Here is a 20,746-nt window from a genome sequence, read left to right as displayed (position 1 = left end):
ACATTCCAGAAGGAGGTGTGTGACAGTCTCGTCCCTCCTGCATCCACTTCGAGGGCAGCGTGCGGTGTGGCTGAGAGTCCGGGTGTGCATAAAGGATCTCACAGGCAGAGCCCTTCTCACCACCAGCCAAGCCACGTCTTGGTGCTTGTTGGAAAGTTCTGGCGATGAGGCATTCTGCCAAATGGCTTTGACAGTCTGCTCAGGGAACCGCTCGATAGGATCCGCCCTCTCCTTTTCCCGAAGGGTCTCAAGGACACTACGTGCTGACCACTTCCTGATGGACTTGTGGTCAAAAGTATTTTTCTTTATAAACTTCTCCACGAAGGACAGGTGATACGGAACGGTCCAACTACTCGGAGCGTTCCGCGGCAGCGAGGCCAGGCCCATCCTTCACAACACCGGGGACAGGTAGAACCTCAGTACGTAGTGACACTTGGTGTTTGCGTACCGGGGAACCATGCACAGCTTGATGCAGCCACACACAAAGGTAGCTATCAGGGTGAGGGTGGCATTGGGTGTGTTGCCCTGATCTTTATACATTGAGTCCCTTCGGACCAGGTCCATCTTTGATCTCCATATAAACTGGAAGATGGCCCGGGTGACTGCAGCGGCACAGGTTCTGGGAATAGGCCAGACCTGTGCCACGTATAACAGCAATGACAGTGCCTCACACCTGATGACCAGGTTTTTTCCCGCGATGGAGAGTGACCGTAGCTTTCATCTGTCCAGTTTTTGCCTCACTTTGCTGATCCACTTCTCCCAAGACTTGGTGCTCGCCCCAGCCCCCCCAAACCAAATACCCAGCATCTTCAGGTGGTCGGTCCTGACGGTGAAGGGGATCGAGGATTGGTCGGCCCAGTTCCCGAAGAGCATGGCCTCACTCTTGCCTCGGCTTACTTTGGCCCCTGAGGCCCGTTCGAACTGGTCACATAAGCACATGAGTCTGCGCACGGACAGCAGATCCGAGCAGAAAATGGAGACATCATCCATGTACAGGGAGGCCTTAATCTGTAGGCCCCCGCTGCCAGGAATAATCACCCCTCTCAGGCTCGCATCCTTCCTGATGGACTCGGCAAATGGCTCTATGCAGCACACAAACAAGGCAGGAGAGAGAGGGCAGCCCTGCCTGACTCCAGATCTGACTGGGAAGCTATCTGATTCCCACTCATTGATTGAGACTGCATTGACAACGTTGGTGTAGAGCAGTCTGATCCAATTGTAGATTCCCTCCCCAAAGCCCATTTTGGAGAGAACATCTCTCATATATGTGTGTGATATCCTGTCAAAGGCTTTCTCCTGGTCCAGGCTGATGAAGCAGGTGTCCAACCCTCTGTCCTGCACGTAGGCGATCGTATCCCTGAGGAGTGCGAGACTCTCAGAGATCTTCCTGCCCGGTACAGCACAGGTTTGGTCAGGATGAATCCCCGACCCCAGAGCAGACCTGACCCGGATTACCTTTGACAAAATCTTGTAATCCGCATTCAATAGTGAGATTGGTCTCCAATTTCTGAGTTCCTCCCTCTCCCCCTTCCGCTTGTAGATGAGGGTGATGATGCCTTTCCTCATGGATTCACTCATGGTACCTGACTGAAGCAAACTGACATACACCTCCAGCAGGTCCTGGCCAATCAAGTCCCACAGAGTGGAATAGAGCTCAACCGGTAAGCCGTCGCTTCTGGGAGTTTTATTCTTTTTGAAGGACTCGAGGGCCTTGGTCAGCTCATCCAGAGATAGCGGCTGGTCCGGCCTGTCCCATGTTCTGTCGTCTAAGACCTCCATGATAGAGGACAGGAATGACTGGGAGGCCGCGCTGTCGGTTGGCTTCACGTCATACATCCCAATCTGACCTAGTGCCATTTGCCAGCATTTAGTCCATATCCCTCTCGACCCTTCCTATTCATATACCCATCCAGGTGCCTTTTAAATGTTGCAATTGTACCAATCTCCACCACTTCCTCTGACAGTTCATTCCATTCACTCAACTCTGCGTGAAAAATGTTGTCCCTTAGATTTAAAAAGGACTCTTCTCCTTTCATCTCAAACTTTTGCCCTCTAATTTTGGACTCCCACCTTCGTGGGGAAAACACCTGGGGAAATTACCCTATCCAAGCCCGTCATGATTCTATAAACCTCTTTTAGGTAACCCTTCAGCTTCTAACACTCCAGGGAAAAAAGCCCCAGCCTATTCAGTCTCTCCCCACAACTCAACTTCTCCAGTCCCTGCAACATCCTTGTAGATCTTTTCTACACCCTTTCAAGTTTAACAACATTGTTCCTATAGAAGGGTGACCATTATTTCACGCAGTATTCTCAAAGTGATCTCACCAATGTCTTGTACAGCCGCAACATGACATCCCAAATCCAATACTCAATTGGTTCTGACCAATGAAGCCAAGCATGCTAAATGTCTTCTTCACCACCTATCTACCTTGGACTACACTTTCAAGGAACTATGCCCCTGCACCCCTTGATCTCTTTGTTCAACAAAACTCCCCAAGGCCCTACTACTAAATGTTTAAAAACATTTTACATAGAGCGCATGACAAAATTACACAGTACAATTCTTTTGCAACATTTTTTTATCCAGGGTAGGTTAAGACATTAAGGCATGTTATATATTTCCCACTGGTTATTGATTCATGGTGCCATCACTAATATATTTTAACATGAAATAAGTTCCGGACTAATAAAAACCAAGATTTATATCAAAGAATCAAAGCTCAGAAGGCTACACTCCACTTATTTATCCCTGTAGCTCCGCAATTTTCTCCACTAAAATTTTACCCAACTGCCTTTTGAAAGTCCTGCCTGAATCTGTTCCATTATCCTTTCAGATGATCAGAGTATTGCTTAAATGCATTTTCAGCGTGGGTTATACAGGGAGGACATTCAGGGAGCTACACTTTAAAACTAAAACACTTTTTTGCCTCACATTTCCACAATTCAATGATTCAAGGCCTATGCTAAGGCTTCGGCCTATCATGATCGGACGCAAATAAAACAGGGCTGCAATGGAATAGCCTTTAACAATGAGGGCACAACATAAATGGATTCAGTTCACAGGTTATTTTCTCTCAACCTGTTCATTTCCTCAACAGGTTGCTCCATACATGGTAAAAAAGGCTGAACACTCAGGATGAGGTGAGAGTAACTGTCCTCACCATAAAGCAACATTTGAATGAATATGGCCATCAAGAATCCCTTACAATGGAAGCTATCCATGAGTTGGAATCTTACCCATTGCAAAGAAAGAATGCTGTGTCTGTTGGAAGCTAGTCAACTCATCCACAGGCCATCACTTCAAGAATCCCTCAGTGTAACGAGTGCTAATCATTTTCAACTGCTTCTTTAATGACTTTCCTTCCAACCTGAGATGGTGATACCTGATAATTAGTGCTCAGTACCATTTGCAAATCCTCAGATATTGAAACAGTTGGTGCCCATGTGCAGAAATACCTGAAGAATATTCTGGCTTGGGCTGAAAGGTGGCAGTTACACAAGAGCCAAGAAATACTCATCTCCAACAAGACAAAGTACCTTCCTTGACATTCGTTGACATTATATTCACAATGCCTAGTCAATATCCTGGAGTTTATTACTGACCAGTCATATAAATTCAGTAGTTCCAAGAGCATGTCAGAGGCTGGAAAATTTTCAGTGAGAAACCGATCTCCAAGCTTCCCGAAGCCTGTCCTCCATCTACAAGGCAAAAAGTCAGGCGTGTGATGGAAAACTCTTCACCATTCTGGATGAGTGGAGCTCCAGCAACACTCAAAATGACAATGCAGTCACCCTGTCTATCGCTTGAAAAGTTCAATGCCTCTACACTGGCACAGTGTGGCATCGTTGCGTCCCATCGCAAGATGTATGGTAGCGATTCACTAAGGCTACTTCAATAACACCTTGTAAGCACATGCTCTCTACCACCTAGAAAGAAATAGTTGGAGGTGCAGGGGAATATCACCCCTTCAATGTTTGCTTTCAAGCCACACATCATCCTGGCTTGAAACAATATTGCTGCAACATCCACAATACTGAACTCCCTCCACAATAACACTATGGGTGTATACAAGATCTCCAGCAATTCAAAACTCACTGTCACCTTTTTACAGGCAATTAGGAGTGAGCAATAAACCATGAAACAATAAAACAAATTATGCAAGTAATGCTTGGAATTGGGTGCTGGATTGCTAATGTTTAAACTATTGAATAAACCACACACAATTTTATGGAAATAAAAGGCTCAATTTAAATTTAAATACCATTGCAAAGAAAAATTTCAAATTTTATCCCTTCTCCACCAATTTCAACTCAATCTATCTACTTACTAAACCAGATCTCTGATGCTGTTGAACTGTAAAGTTCAATGCCAAATGATGTGAAAGAATGATCACTAAAGCCCTGTAATTTAGGAACCAACTGTACTGTCGATTCAGAAGACCACAACCTGATACCAAAAGGGATTCTGATCCACAAGTTGATTCTTGAATGCCTAACACAATTTAACATAAGCTGATATTTGTGCATATTCTTGCAGGTAACCATACTGAGCGTGAATCATCAGAAAAAGATACTGCCTCATGATCCAAAACAATTCACTGCACTTCATTTATGATATTGCTTGCAATGATTATAACACGTAAATTTGATAACTAAAACGTCAGAAGGAACTTGTTTTAATTGCAGAGGAACCTCGATTATCTGGCATCTGATTATTCGAATTTCAAATTATCTGGCAAGATTGCAAGGTCCTCATGCTTGGCAAAACTGTATTATCCGGCATTTGATTATCCAAACATTCAATTATCCAACAAAATACTCCCCACCTGTGTCATTTGGATAATCGAGGTTTATGTGGGTTTGTGTGTGCTTAATGGGGTCTGTGTGTGTCTGTGTATCTGTGTGTGAGACAGCTGGCTTCCCGTCCCTGACTACAGGGCATTAGTGAATCCAGTTGGTTTTACAACAATCGACGTCATTTTTCTCATTCACAAGCAAATGAAACAAGAATAATGAGTAAGCATTCAAACTCTCAAGCTTGCTCCAGGACCATTTTGATAAGATCATGACTGAATGGGCAGAAGCTTCAATTCTTCCTTTCCAATCTCCTCACTCTACCCCACAGCAGCTCCTGACTCCCTTGTTAACTAAAACTCCAAGTAAGCCATGAAAATGTTCAAAGACACAGGCACCACTTCTTTCTGTGGAAGAGGATTCCATAAACTAAAGCTCCTCAGAGAAACAATTTTGCCTCATCTCAGTTTTGCTGATATTTGCTAAGATATGGGCAGCTGAGTTTTGGGCAGCAACTTTACAAAGAATGGAATGTGGGAGAGACAAGGGGACATTCTAGCATGAGATCTCGCTTTCATGGGCACCCAGAAGAGAGGTTTATTGAAAATCTTGATGCAATGTCCTGGGCAGGTGGTTCTCCTCACTGAACCCCTCAGCAGACATTCAGGAGCTCTACAATTCCTCCCCATGGCTCAGTTTGTAGCTTTGTTCCAACGGTTGTATATTTTTAAAAATTCTTTCATATGAAATAACATCACAGCACTTATTGCCCATCCCTAGTTCCTTGTGAACTGATTGAATTGCTGATCCATTTCAGATGGCCTATGCTGACACATTGCTGTGCATCTTGAGTCACGTATTGGTCAAACCAGGTGAGACAGCTGGCTTCCCCTCCCTGACTACAGGGCATTAGTGAACCCAGTTGGTTTTACAACAATCGACGTCATTTTAATGCTCATCCATAGGTTAGATTGGCTTTTAAAGCTTTTTTTTAATGAAATGAATTGAAATTATACACGCTTAATTATGTGGCATTTGAACCGCAGTCCCCAGATATACCCCACTCTTCCAATAGGAAAGGTGACCATATAGAGGTTTATAAAATCCTGACGGGCATGGATAGGATAAATAGACAAAGTCTTTTCCCTGGGGTGGGGGAGTCCAGAACAAGGTTTAGGGTGAGAGGGAAAAGATAGAAAAGAAACCTAAGCGGTAATGTTTTCATGCAGAGAGTGGTACGTGTATAGAATGAGCTGCGAGAGGAAGTGGTGAAGGCTGGTACAATTGCAACATTTAAGAGGCATCTGGATGGGAATATGAACAGGAAGGGTTTAGAGGGATATGTGCCAGGTGCTAGCAGATGGAATAGATTGGGTTGGGATATCTGGTTGGCATGGACAATTTAGACTGAAAGTTCTTTCCATGCTGTATATCTCTTTGACTCTATAACTTGTGATCTACATTTACCTGAGTGCCTGATAGACTCTAATAGATTTCTACTCAGCTCCTTTATTTATTGCGTGCAGCTGGAGCTGTATGGCAGCTCAGTGGTTAGCATTGTTGCCTCACAGTGCAGAGACCCATGTTCGATTCCACCCTCACGTGAGTATTTGTGTGAAGTTTGTACATTCTCCCTGCGTCTGCGTGGGTTTCCTTTGGGTGCTTCGGTTTCCTCCCACAGTCTAAGGATGTGCAGGTTAGGTGAATTGGCCAGGGGAAATGCAGGATTACCGAGGTAGAGTTGAGTGGAGGGATGCTCTTTGGAGAGTCAATGTGGACTCAATGGGCTGAATAACCTGCTGTCACACTGGGGGGATTCTATATTTTCTGAGACAAGACTATATCTCTCTCTCTGTGGTTAGGACTATTCCTTCTCTCTTAGTCTGTAACTCATGACTGTTCAGGACAATATGAAGTCATCAAAACACCACTCTCTCTTTACTCCACACTTTTTTTCCCAGCTTCTTCTCTGAGTATCTCAGGACCTGTTCAAAACATCAAGGAAAGGTCAAATAGGGACATCTACTTCCTCTCAACTTCCATGCACCCTTAAAAAATGTCAGAAGAATGATAAGGTACATTCATAGATCATAGAATCCTTCCAATCGGGGAACAGGCCCTATGGCCCAACAAGCCCACACCAACCCTCTGAAGAGTATCTTGCGCAAAACCCATTCCGCTACATTTAACCCCAACTAACATATCCCTGAACAAATATGGCATGACCAATTCACCTACCCTGCACATCTTTGGATTGTGGGAGGAAACCCACGCAGACAATGTAGAAATCCACACATACGGTTGCCCGAGGCTGGAATCAAACCCGAGACCCGGGCGCTGTGAGGCAACAGTGCTAACCACTGAGCCACCATGCCTCCCAGGTTCAGCAACCTCATTCCCTCAGTGGATGGAGAGAGGAGAGATATTTGAAGGGAATGTGAGTGTCAGACATAAAACTTCATCACAGAGCTTTCAAATGAGATTCACTATTGAGAGTTCAATATCAATTAATTTATCCTCATGTGGAACAGATTCACATGTCCCTGATACTACCCATTAATTAGCTTAAGGCATCAACCCTGTCACATGGGACTCTTGTGGTGAAGTAGTAGTGTCCTTACCTCTGAGCCAGGACACCTGGACTTAAATCCCACCTCCTCTAGATAATAACATTTGTGAGCAGGTTGATTAGAAAGTACCTGTCAATCATATCTGCATCAGCTTAATTCTGTCTTCAATTTTCTGGTTTGAAAATTGTTTTTTCCACCCACATCCTATCTGTTAGTAAAATCATCATACATTTTACAATCAAATGTAAATGCAATCAAACCCACTTGCGTGTAAGAATCAAGCTTCCTTGTAAATGCCCCACTGTATGTATATTCTGGGATGCTCCATTTTCCCTGCTTATCTCGTCAGTCATAAGAGATGACTTTGTTATTTGCTCTATTGGTTCTGTGGGATATTAAACCAAGGTTATGCTTGTCACTTCAGGTGAGAATAAAAGATTACAGTAGCATTTCAAAGAGGGGAATTCTGGTCACCAGCTAATGTAACACTGTACCCTTGCTGTGTGAGGAACATTGTGAGCTAATGGGTAACCACGTATCCTACATTCTGACAGTTGTATATGTTTAAAACACAAAGTACTCCACTGGTTGTAACATGTGGGACGTTCAAAAGTTGTGACAAGTAAAAGCCGTTGTTTCTGTCATTTTTCTTTGATTTCCAATTCACACTCAAAAATTATGTCAGGGTGAGAGGAGTGGCAATTGGTTGGTGGTTTCACTTATTCAGCAACTGAATGCATCACAAATGGGTGAGCATGTGGGAGGTGGAGATAGCAATAAATGGCATAGCTAAAGCAAAGCTTGTTATGTTCAACTCATTGACTCGATACTGAACTATGCAAGTCAAGCAGATTTTACTTTCAAGCCTGAGCTTATGCTCAGTTCATCTATTCCATCTAGGTTAGTGATTGAGATTTTACATTGGCTCCTGTTAATTCTTTTTGCCAGCATTCTCAATTCCACTTTCTGTCTTTCAAAAGCTTATGCTGTCAAATGGTACACCACTTGTATGTGAGTTGGCACCCCAGTGCAGTATTGTGTGTCATCTTTTGGATGTGATACTGACCTGAAACTGCAGCTACTCTCACCATTGGTTACAATAGGTCTGGGAGAGGTATTTTAAGATAAACAATGAAGTCCTTCCTGGAGTCCTATCAAATATTAAATCAAGTCATTTATCTCACTGTTATTGATGGGGCATCTTAGATATAACTTGTATAAAACATGGCTCTGTTGATAATAGCAGCTGGGTCAGAAGCTCAGGAGCTCAAGTCACACTGCAGAGACTTGGCAACTTGATCCAGGATAAACACTCCAATCCAGTACTGCATTGTTGGAGGTTGTATAAGGCATAGTTAATTGAAGAGTTAATTGACATCATAAGATTAGCCCTGCCCATCATGATATAACAGACTGTTTTGGGGGACAATGCCAAAGTGATAGTGTCCCTATCACTTCGCCAGAAGATTAAAGTTCAAGTCTCATCCACTCCACATTGACATCACAGCACGTCGGATTTGATAATTGGAATAAATATAAAGGACTGTTCATGAAAGGAGCTAATCAGAGTTGTGTCTACATCCTGGCAGTTCTTCACTTGTCATTTGCTGCATTCTTAACTTGTGCCATATTGTCTCACAAAATACAATCCTAACCTTTAATAATATTCATAAAACTTTCCTCATTAACTAATAGCAAATCTCGCATCTGCCAAAGGCACCTGTGTGAATCTGTTACCACATAGAATCAGTAACTTGATTCAAACCAACAAGAAGGATTGTTAGCAGCAAATCTACCTCATGTATTCCAAATGGCTCCATAGAAACTAACACAGGCAAGATGTTGGCAGAACTGGCACCCAACATCACAATAAGGTCCATGGGATAAACTATTAAATAGAAGGCCCTGGTTACACTCTAAGGTGGATGCAAAATATCCCATGCATGATTTGAAGAGAATAGGGTAGTTTTCTCTAGTGCCTTAATGAAACATGTACACTGCACACAAAATCACAAAAACGGAACAGTTTATCATTGTGGTTTGTGGGTCTGTGCTGTGTGAAAATTAATAAATTCATTTCTTACATTGCAACAGTAATCAGGCTTCAAATGCATTTGATCAAAGCATCTTTGAATATACTGAGGCTATGAGAAGCCACCTCTCTCTTCTCTTCCTCCTGTTGAGTTAATATTGAGCACACATTGACTGTGTTCTATTGTCAAATTGCCTCCTGATGATCACTATTTGAGTTCAATGTTTAAACATGGAAGGTACTTTTGTAGGAGGAGTGCTGCAGGTTGGAAAAGTATTATTTAAAAGTCTTTTGATTAATACAACATCCTACTGCATCTTCAAATTTTTAATTCTTTATAATAAAGCTTAAAGCCATTTTTCTACTCTCTCATTAGAGAGAGACCACAGGAATTAGTTTAACCCAGGGGTCACCACACCTCAGGCAAAGGGAGAGGTCGAGAAAGTGACTTCTTCATGGTAATCTCATCTAGTCTAAGAATTAGCCCAAACCAGCCATCCAGCTAGTTAAATTAATCAAACCCTGTGCTCTACCATGCCTCATTATATATATAGAGCACCAATTTGCATTAATGTGGAATTGTCAACATCCTAAGTAAGTAGATCAGCTGGTCTACAGCCAGAGTGTCTTACATAATTAGTCAGATATGAGAAAAAGGATAAGATTTGCCATTTATTTATCAGTGACTGAATCAGTTTAATAAGGTGCAGTGATCTAAACCCGAGAATTAACAAACACAGAATGAACAAATTGTAACTAGCATAAGGTAAATGATGAGATTATTAATACTTTGTTAAACAATAATAAGTGAATACAACTGAAAATTGGAGCAGTGTAATATTTTTTGATTTCATTGTAGAATCAAAAGCATTTCACAGCTAGAATTTCCAGCTCCTTCTGTCAACTTAGCCCCCAGTAAAATGGAGTGAGCACTCACATATTTAATCTTATCCTAAATCTCCTTTGATCACACAGGTCAGGTACATGAAAGAAATGTTATGTTCCTACATCAGTTACATAATAAATATCCTGAAGCCTCCAAGCAAAACTGTCAGTTGTGTACAATCATCCTGGTATGTAAGTGAAGTATTCCCCCTTGTTCAAAGGTATAATCCAACATGTTATGGGCAGCTTGAGTGGAAAATAAAAGACTAACTTTGATTTTTAAGAATCAATTCTTTTTCTTTATCTGATAAAAAATCTTTTGCTTCTTGCAATTGTCATATTCTTGGTATGTGATTTAATTAATGGTGACTTCAATGGACCAATTTTCTCACTTTCTCTCTCACTCACATCCCATTTCCCTTCTTCCTGTGCACATTCATATCACACTTAAATCTGCTTGACCAAAGCCTTCCATTGTCTCTTCCCGGGGGACACACATGCACACTATGCTGTCTTTCGAATATGCCTTGAAACAGAAGTGCCTGCTTCATTTTTAAGAGGATGTAAAACGTCCCTCAGCACTATTTTAAAGATCAGGAAGATTGCCTTGAAATTTGAGCCAGTGTTTATCCCTTACCCAACTCCAAGAAGTAAGTTATATCATCATTGTTACTACTGTTTGTGGGAGTTCTCTGTGTACAAATTGGCTGTTGCATATTGTGCAATGCAACACTGATTTCAACTCTAAAGTATTTAATCAGGCCAGATGCTTCAAAGAGTGGCTGATGCAGTACAATGTGGGTAAATGTGAGGTTATTCATTTTGGCAGCAAAAGCAGGAAGGCAGCTTATTATCTGAATGGCAAAAGATTGGAAAAGGGGAGATGCAATGAGATCTGGGCGTGCTTGTACAACAGTCACTTAAAATAAGAGTGCAGGTGCAACAGGCAGTAAAGAAGAGAAATGGGATATTGGTCTTCAGAGTGAAAGGATATGTGTATGGGAGTAAGGAAGTCTTGCTGCAAAATATAGGGCCTACGTGAGATCACATTTGGAGTACTGTGTGCAGTTGGAACATAGAACATAACAGCATGTTACAGGCACTTCAGCCCTCAATGTTGCGCATAACTGTGGAAACAATCTGAAGCCTGTTCATCCTACTCTATTCCATTTTCATCCATATGTTTACCCAATGACCATTTAAATACCCTTAAAGTTGGCGAGTCTACTACTATTGCAGGCAGGGCGTTCTATGCCCCTACTATTCTCTGAGTAAAGAAACTACCTCTGACATCTGTCCAATATCTATCACCCCTTAATTTAAAGCTATGTCTCCTTGTTCTAGCCATCACCATCCAAGGAAAAAGGCTCTCACTGTCCACCCAATCTAACCCTCTTATTATCTTGTATGTCTCAATTAAGTCACCTCTCAACCTTCTTCTCTCTAACAAAAACAGCCTCAAGTCCCTCAGCTTTTCCTCATAAGACCTTCCCTCCATACCAGGCAGCATCCTAGTAAACCTCTGCACCCTTTCAAAAGTTTCCACATCCTTCTTATAATATAATGGCCAGAACTGTATGCAATACTCCAAGTGTGGCCGCACCAGAATTTTGTACAGCTGCAGCATGACCTCGTGTTCCGAAACTCAATCCCTCCGCCAATACAACCTAACACATCGTATGTCTTCTTGCACTCCCTATCTGAAGAAGGATGTTCTGGTTTTGGAAGGTGAGAAAAAATAGTTTACCAGACTAATTGCTGGGATGGCAGGACTAAAGTATGGAAATAAATTGGATCGGTTAGGACGATATTCATTGGAGTTTAGAAGACTGAGGGAGGATCATGTAGAAACCTATAACATTGTAATAGGATTAAACAGAGTAAACACAAGAAGGATGTTCCCAATGACAGAGGCTTCCAGAAACAGGTGTCACAGTCTATGGATAGAGGGTAGTCTTTTTTGGACTGAGCTGAGAAGAAATTTCTTCATCCAGGGAGTGTTGAGCCTGTGGAATTCTCTGCCATAGAAAGCATTGAGGCTAAAACATTGAATGGTTTCAAGAATGAGATTGATATAGTTATAGAGTCATAGAGTCATAGACGGAAATAGACTCTTTGGTCCAACCTGTCCATGTTGATCAGATATCCCAACCCAATCTAGTCCCACCTGCTAGCCCCCGGCCCAAATCCCTCAAACCCTTCCTATTCAAACACCCATCCAAATGCCTCTTAAATGTTGCAATTGTACCAGCCTCCACCACTTCCTCTGGCAGCTCATTCCATACATGTATCACCCTCTGCGTGAAAAAGTTGTCCCTTAAGTCCCTTTTATATCTTTCCCCTCTCACCCTAAACCTATGCCCTCTAGTTCTGGACTCTCCCACCCCAGGGAAAAGACTTTGTCTATTTATCCTGTCCATGCCCCTCATAATTTTGTAAACTTCTAGAAGGTCACCCCTCAACCTCCGATGCTCCAGGGAAAACAGCCCCAGCCTGTTTAGCCTCTCCCTATAGCTCAAATCCTCCAACCCTGGCAACATCCTTGTAAATCTTTTCTGAACCCTTTCAAGTTTCACAACAACTTTCCGATAGGAAGGAGACCAGAATTGCATGCAATATTCCAACAGTGGCCTAACTAATGTCCTGTACAGCTGCAACATGACCTCCCAACTCCTGTACTCAATAGGATTAAAGGGATCAAAAGGTACAAGGAGAAAGCAGGAAGAGGGCACTGAGTTGGATGATCAGTCATGAGGCTCAAAAGGCTGAATGGCCTTTGTCTACTCCTACCTTCTACCAGATCTGTGGGGGCAGGGTTGAGTATTGGAGGGGGTTAGTAACCTCAAAGTTTAATTGCTGACACAAAAACGTTCATGTGATTCTTGGCCCTTTTTACTTCCTGGGCTTCAAGAACTGAACGTTCATTTTTCAGTAAGATGGAATGGTGAGTATGGAGTTTTCCACACATCCACAGTCCTGAAGGTGCAAGCACATACTAAGGTGAAGTAGACATTTAATTTAGGATGGCAATCAGAAAATCTTTGCTCTTCTTCAGCAATTTTTATTTGTTCTGATGCATCTTTCAACTTAAGCATACTGTTGAGAATCAATGTCAAAGCAGAGGCTGGGAATTCACAATAACCTGTCATTCGTTGAGTCACAATGTGCCTTTGGAAACAAGTAGATATTTTCCAGCATTCAAATTTCCTTCAAGAGTGTCGTCTTGTAGCTGCTGTAAAAGTGCTTTTACCCCCATTTCAAGTTCTTTGATGGATTCGCTATGGACTAAGATGCTATCAATTTGATACATTACTCATTTGAGGTTCTGTAGAATGTTTAACATGGTATTTTTGCAAAGTTCCGGGATTAGCATTATAGTAAACCCTCCTGAAATGTGTATTAAAGACTCTTAGAAATCTTGACTTCACATCTAAAGGGACTTGCAAGAAACTGCTGCTCTCATCAAATTTGCTTTTAACATAAGAAAACGTTCAGGTCGAGGTTTTTGTCTTGAAATGTTTTAAGGGAGTCTGGTAGTCTATAACACATTAAAATATTTTTAAAAAGCATAACTTTACATAGCACAATACATAGACACAGGAAAACTCAAAGTATTTTCAAACTGAAGAAACCTAATTCTTTTCTTCTTTTAAAGGCAGATGTGAAGTGGGTGTTCCAGGATTCATGCAGCTGGTCAAACCACATTCCCGAGAAAGGGCTTATGCCTGAAATGTCAACCCTCCTGTTCCTCGAATGCTGCCTGACCTGCTGTGCTTTTCCAGTGCCACACTTTTTGATGATGACCTCCTTCTGCACTGTAACAGAGTGGGCAGCACGGTGGCACAGCGGTTAGCACTGCTGCCTCAAAGTGCCAGAGACCTGCGTACAATTCCCACCTCAGGCGACTGTGTGGAGTTTGCACATTCTCCCTGTGTCTGCATGGGTTTCCTCCCACAGTCCAAAAAAAAATGTGCAGGTAAATTGGCCGTGCTAAATTGCCTGTACTGTTAGGTGAAGGGGTAAATGTAGGGGAATGGGTCTGGGTTGGTGGTGGGTCGGTATGGACTTGTTGGGCTGAAGGGCCTGTTTCCACACTGTAAGTAAGTAATCTAATCTAATCTAAACACTTCTATAAAGCCATTTCTTCACTGTTGGAACAATAGACCTGGTGCACTGCAATGGTTCAAAATAAGAGCTCACCACCACTTCCTCAAGAATAATTAGGGACAGAGCACAAATGCTGGTCCAGCCAGAGCTGCCTACATTCCCATGAAAATAAAATGTGCTGCCATTTGGATGATGTTAACCAGTGCCTGGTCTACTGTCTCAATTGAATGCATATGTTCTCTGGCAAAGCTTTGAGAAAAAGAGTTAGGTCTCCCACAATGTTTTAACCAATACATATCTCTCAAACACCACAACGCACATGATAAAAAGGTCACTCAATCTATCTGCAGACTGGATATTGAAATTCTTACCCTGCAGTAGCCTCAAGACATCTTTCTTCAGCTTAAAAGCATTTTGGGTTTTCCTGTAGCCATTTAGTGCACTATGTAAAGTTATGTATTTTTTTTTTCTTTTTAATGTGTTTTGAACCAGGCCAGACATCCTCAAGTTATTTTACAAAGGTGGCCTAGACCCCCACTTTTTCTTATTTTAAAGGAAGATGTGAAGTGGATATCCCAAGTGAGATGCAGCTGGTCAAACCATTCGGCTTTAAGACAAACAGAATTTATTTAAACACTACAATTGAGACACGAACAAAAGAAAGCAGAATTTGGAATGCCATAACAATTGGAAAACTTAACTGTTCAAATACAGCAATTGCATTAATTAACTGTTCCACTACAGTAACAACCCATACACACGCACCTCAGCAAAAAGGTAAATTCAAACACAGATTCTTACAGGCAGGAGGGAGCAACATCCAGAGAGAGAGAGATTTGAGAGTAAGTCAAGGGATCCTTTAGTGAAGCTTGCACCACCTTTGGACTCACACGTCTTGTGACTGCTACAGCTGAAAAAGAATTAGGCACAACTTGAACTGACCATTCCGCTTCTACTGTTTAGCTGTTATCCCAGAGACACATCTGCACCTCTGCCTTTATGACCCCTCTTCAAAAAAGCCAAGGACAAAATAACTTCTGTAAAGTGACAACATTGCCACAAATGACGTAACTTCCATCCATGTTTAAACCAGAGAAAAAAGCTTATAAAATCCACTGGTGATTAACCAATAATATGACTGTGTTATTTAATGGCATAATAAAAAAGGAACCATATGCCTCCAATTACTCTTTGAATCACATTTCAAATATGCATTCGCCATTGAGAAAATAATGATTAATTTGCGTTAACATTACAAACTCAGTGCGACTTTTTACAATTTCATTCAATGCTCAGGGAGTAAAGGAGAAATGAGTCTTTGGATGCACTCTGTGAAAGAAACACAGACAGCCTTTAATAGTGTGTCTGAGTGAAGGCTATATGTGTGTCATTGTTGATTGTCCTCAGGTTCACTTGCTTCAAGCTGTTTTTAATGGGTGGATGTTGTTCACCATTCTATAGAATGAAAGGCGATAGGTTTTGTGTGTCTCTAGGAGAGAAGTGCAGATGCTGGTCTTGCAATTAATGAGCCCACAGCAAAGAATTGCAGGTTGGTATCACTACATGAACCTTCTTGTGCAATATAGCACTCTCAGAAACCCACTCACAGCACGTCCTGACATTTCATTGTCAACTTGCATTTAATATTTTGTTCTTTTTCTCTTTGTTGCAGAACAATGCATAAAGGAGACCACTTAGGACATTAACCCTGTGCCAATTCCTTGGAAGTGAGACCAATTAGTTGCAATCCTTTACTTTTCACATACCTCTGCAAACATGTCTTTTTTTGGCATAAATTATATAGTTTAAGGTATCCGACAGGAGAAAAAATTGAAGTAAGTTGTGGAGTTTTTTTAACGCAGTGGGTTGGAACTGAAACGTGCTGGCCTGAGAACTGGAGGCAGGTTCAATAGTAAATTGTAAAAGGGAGCTTGTAAATTATTTGAAAAGGGAAAAGAATACAGGGTCAAGGGGAAATTTCACAATGAAAGCTCAGACAATTGACTGAAAGCCTTCTGTTTGTTGTCTACAATTCGATGATTTAATCTATCTCAATTTCTGACATCCTTCCAGACAATACACTAATAATGAACTGTTACCACATTGTTCCCTCAATTGACGAGGCTAGGCACATACAACTTGAAGAGCCTAAAATAGTTCTCCCCATGAGAAAATAAGGTTCTTGACTTGAGATCAATTTTCTTGGATTGGAAGATATAATTATGACTTTAATTTAGCTTTAACAAGTTGGTTATACAAATAGTGAAAGTTCATCAAATAAAGTTTCACAAATATATAGAGGTAGCAAGTCTCTCTTTCCAGTTGCCTAAAGATTTCAACTCTTGTACATTGCCCTAGAGTTCCCAGGAAGTCAAGATTAATCTTCAGAGCATGACTGAATGCAACTCAGGAGAAAACCACATGAGAATTAATTAGGTGTTTTTTTATCTCCACTTCCATTTTCTTTAAACACATTTGTTTATTCACTGTTGACCAAGGGAGACAAAGATCAGTTTGACTGACCAATCTCGAGCACTCTAAACATGATGAAGAAGTGTCTGAGAATGAATTAGTACAAAGGACCAGTTGAGGGATAAATTAATAAAGGGTTAATTAGATGAAAAGGGGTTGCATAAATATGACGGCCAATACTCATATAGGGCAAACAGGCAGAAAACTAGCCACCAGGAGACATGAACATCAGCTAGCCACAAAAAGTCATGGCACACTATCATTGGTATCCTTATATACAGATAAGGAAGGGACTTCGACTGGGACGTCACATCCATCCGAGGACAAACCAAACAGACACATGCACAAGAATTCCTTGAAGTGTGGCCTTCCAACTGGGACTCTATCAACAAACCCATCGACTTGGAACCCTTTTACCACCCTATGAAAAAAAGAACTGTAAATGACATCACCACAGGAGATGACATCACCACAAGAAATGACAGATTCAGATAAATGCGAGGTGCTACATTTTGGGAAAGCAAAGCTTAGCAGGACTTATACACTTAATGGTAAGGTCCTAGAGAGTGTTGCTGAACAAAGAGACCTTGGAGTGCAGGTTCATAGCTCCTTGAAAGTGGAGTCACAGGTAGATAGGATAGTGAAGAGGCTTTTGGTATGTTTTCCTTTATTGGTCAGAGTATTGAGTACAGGAGTTGGGAGGTCATATTGCAGCTGTACAGGACATTGGTTAGGCCACTGTTGGAATATTGCATGCAATTCTGGTCTCCTTCCTATCGGAAAGATGTTGTGAAACTTGAAAGGGTTCAGAAAAGATTTACAAGGATGTTGCCAGAGTTGGAGGATCTGAGCTACAGGGAGAGGTTGAACAGGCTGGGGCTGTTTTCCCTGGAGCGTTGGAGGTTATGGGGTGACTTTATAGAGGTTTACAAAATTATGAGGGGCATGGATAGGATAAATAGACAAAGTCTTTTCTCTGGGGTGGGGGAGTCCAGAACTAGAGGACTTGTGTTTAGGGTGAGGGGGAAAGGTATAAAAGAGACCTAAGGGGCAACTTTTTCACGTGTATGGAATGAGCTGCCAGAGGATGTGGTGGAGGCTGGTACAATTGCAACATTTAAGAGGCATTTGGATGGGTTTATGAATAGGAAGGGTTTGGAGGGATATGGGCCGGGTGCTGGCAGGTGGGACTAGATTGGGTTGGGATATCTGGTCGGCATGGACCGAAGGGTCTGTTTCCATGCTGTACATCTCTGTGACTCTATGATTCTATGACATTACCAACTCAAGGAAACCTAAACACATAAACAGAAAGTGGGTCATTACACCAATGCTTCACTAGAGGCTCACTGATGACATTACCTGATATGGTGACAAAACATCTGAAATGAATCTTCCAGCTCAGCGTGCAAATTTAAATCCATGAGAGGCAATAGTCTGAAACGTTATGAATTTTATGGAGTGTGAGTGACTTTTTAAAATTCATTAATGGGATACTATCACCATTGATTAGGCCAGCATTTATTGTCTGTCCCTAATTACCCAGAGGTCAGTTAAGACTCAACCACATTGCTGTGGGTCTGGAGCCACATGTAGGTCAGACCAGGTGAAGATGGCAGTTTCCTTCTCTAAAGAACATTAATCAATCAGATTAAATCAGGGTTTTCTGACAATCAACAATGGTTTCATGGTCATCATTATACTCTTAATTCCAGATTTCTACTGAATTCAAATTCCACCATCTGCTGTGAGAGGATTCTGGGTCCCCAGAACATTACCTCGGTCTCTTGGTTAACAATCCAGCAATAACTCCACTGAGCCATTACCTCCCCTTTCATAGCTGAAATAATGCTTTCCCAAAAAAATTGGATTTAGACTCTGTATAAAAACAGTTATTTTCAATGGTATAAGAATGCAGAGTCTATTCATATTATAATTATCGTGGGTCAGTACCATAGTCCCAGATGACCATTCCCTCATTGGAGAGAAATGGAGATAATGGTGATTTAACCTAGGGGTTCCCACACCCCAGATGACGGGAGAGGTTGAGAAGGAGAGTGTTTCATGGTAACCTCAGCCAGTGCAGGAATTGAACCTACACTGTTGGCAGCTCTGCAATGCCGTGGGCTCAATTTCCATACCAGCTGAGATTACCATGAAGGAGTCACCTTCTCAACTTGTCCCTCTGCCTGAGGTATGGTGATCCTCAGGTTAAACCTCTTCCAGTCCTCTCTCTCTCTCTCTCTCTAATGACAGAGCAGCTGTGAGGTCCACCCTTTGGTGACCTTACCACCTTTATCATGGGGAGGCAGTATAATTCCAGGGTGGAAGAATTGGGCAACAAATCAATGAATAGTAATGCATTGATTGAGGCTGTACAACCCAACCCAACCTGAATTTTCATAAAGTTATCCAATTGATTCAGCTTTGCCATCTTTCCCTAAAATCCTATAAAATGTTTCTCAAGGTGGGAATGTGAGTGTAGTGGAGAGACAAAAGAAAATCTAATCATCTCCCTTTGGTAGTACCATTGTCAGTATCCTGGGGATTACTATTGACTCAAGATTGAACTGGATCATCCCCATATAAATAGTGTGACTATTAAAAAAGGCCCAAGGCTAGAAACTCTGTGGTGTGTAATTCCACTCCTAACTCCCAGAGACTATCTACCATCTACAAAACATAAGTCAGGAGTGTGACAAAACAGTCTCCTCTTGCCTGGTTGAGTGCAGTTCTAATAACACCCAGGAAACCTGACACTATCGAAGAGAGAAAAATTGGTACTTTAAACATTCACTCCCTCCAACACAGGTATACAATGTTAGTAATTCGCACCAACTGCAACAAGGTGTGAAGGCTCCATTGATAGCAACTTCCAAGCCTGAGACTTCTGCCAACTAGATGAACAGTGAGAACAGGAACATGGCAATGCCACCATCTTTCGCTCCTAAGTCATTCCAAGATACAAGGCATGCACAGACAGCCAAGTAACTTCTTTTGTCAAGGAAAATGTCTTTGATAATGATTACCTTCCTGCACTACATTTAGAGTTGGTACAAAGAAAAGAATATGCTTTTCGCTTCAGTACAGTGGAAAAATCACAAGGAACAAGTTTGCTTTGCTATCTGAAATACATAACCTTAGTGGGCACCTGGCCTTCAGAGTCAAGGGTAGTGTGTTTATGAGAAAAGTGGTAAGAGTTGATCTAATCACCTCAGAGAATGAAAAAGACTCACCTTGAATGTTTAAAGGCTCATGACAAATCTTAAACAAAATATATCATTCGTTCAGAATGTTAAATTCTGTTGAAACAAATCTGCAATAAAATACAGATTACCAAATCATAAATGAGCTGCTGGCAATCTGGAAAGGATTTTCATGTTCTCCTGTGGCTTACTGGCTGTTATCATAGAGTCTATGCTGCCTGTCATACATCATTTCAGGGAAACGTGCAGGATGCGAAACAGCCTTGGGGCAGCTACAGACACATGTCACTTCTCGTTAAAGACATAGCAATATACTTGAGATGGGTCAGTTATCAGTTGCTGCAAATTGCAGTTCACTGTATTTTTCTTTTTTTTTCCCCCATTTTTGTTCATTGTTTGTAGTTAATGAGGAGATGGAGCCAAGGATATGAGCACATAAATATTTTTGAGAAACCTAAGCAGACATGCTGTTAAAGTTTCTCATCTTGCACATGTCAGAACAGTCATTTTTTGAATTTAAACAAAAGTCTGTTGAATGTCTAACCATGAGCACAAGGCCATGACTATGTGACTTTGTTCCTCTGGTAGCGAGGACTCATGGTGGAGGTGGGAGAGTGAGCTGGTCATTTCCTTTCCTTTTGGCTGTTTCTTTTAGTTCTGCTTCTGTTGGTAACCCTGTG

This window comes from Chiloscyllium punctatum, chromosome 26, assembly GCF_047496795.1.
Source record: "Chiloscyllium punctatum isolate Juve2018m chromosome 26, sChiPun1.3, whole genome shotgun sequence".
NCBI classification, from domain to species: Eukaryota; Metazoa; Chordata; class Chondrichthyes; order Orectolobiformes; family Hemiscylliidae; genus Chiloscyllium; species Chiloscyllium punctatum.
This window is presented reverse-complemented; position numbering follows the sequence as displayed.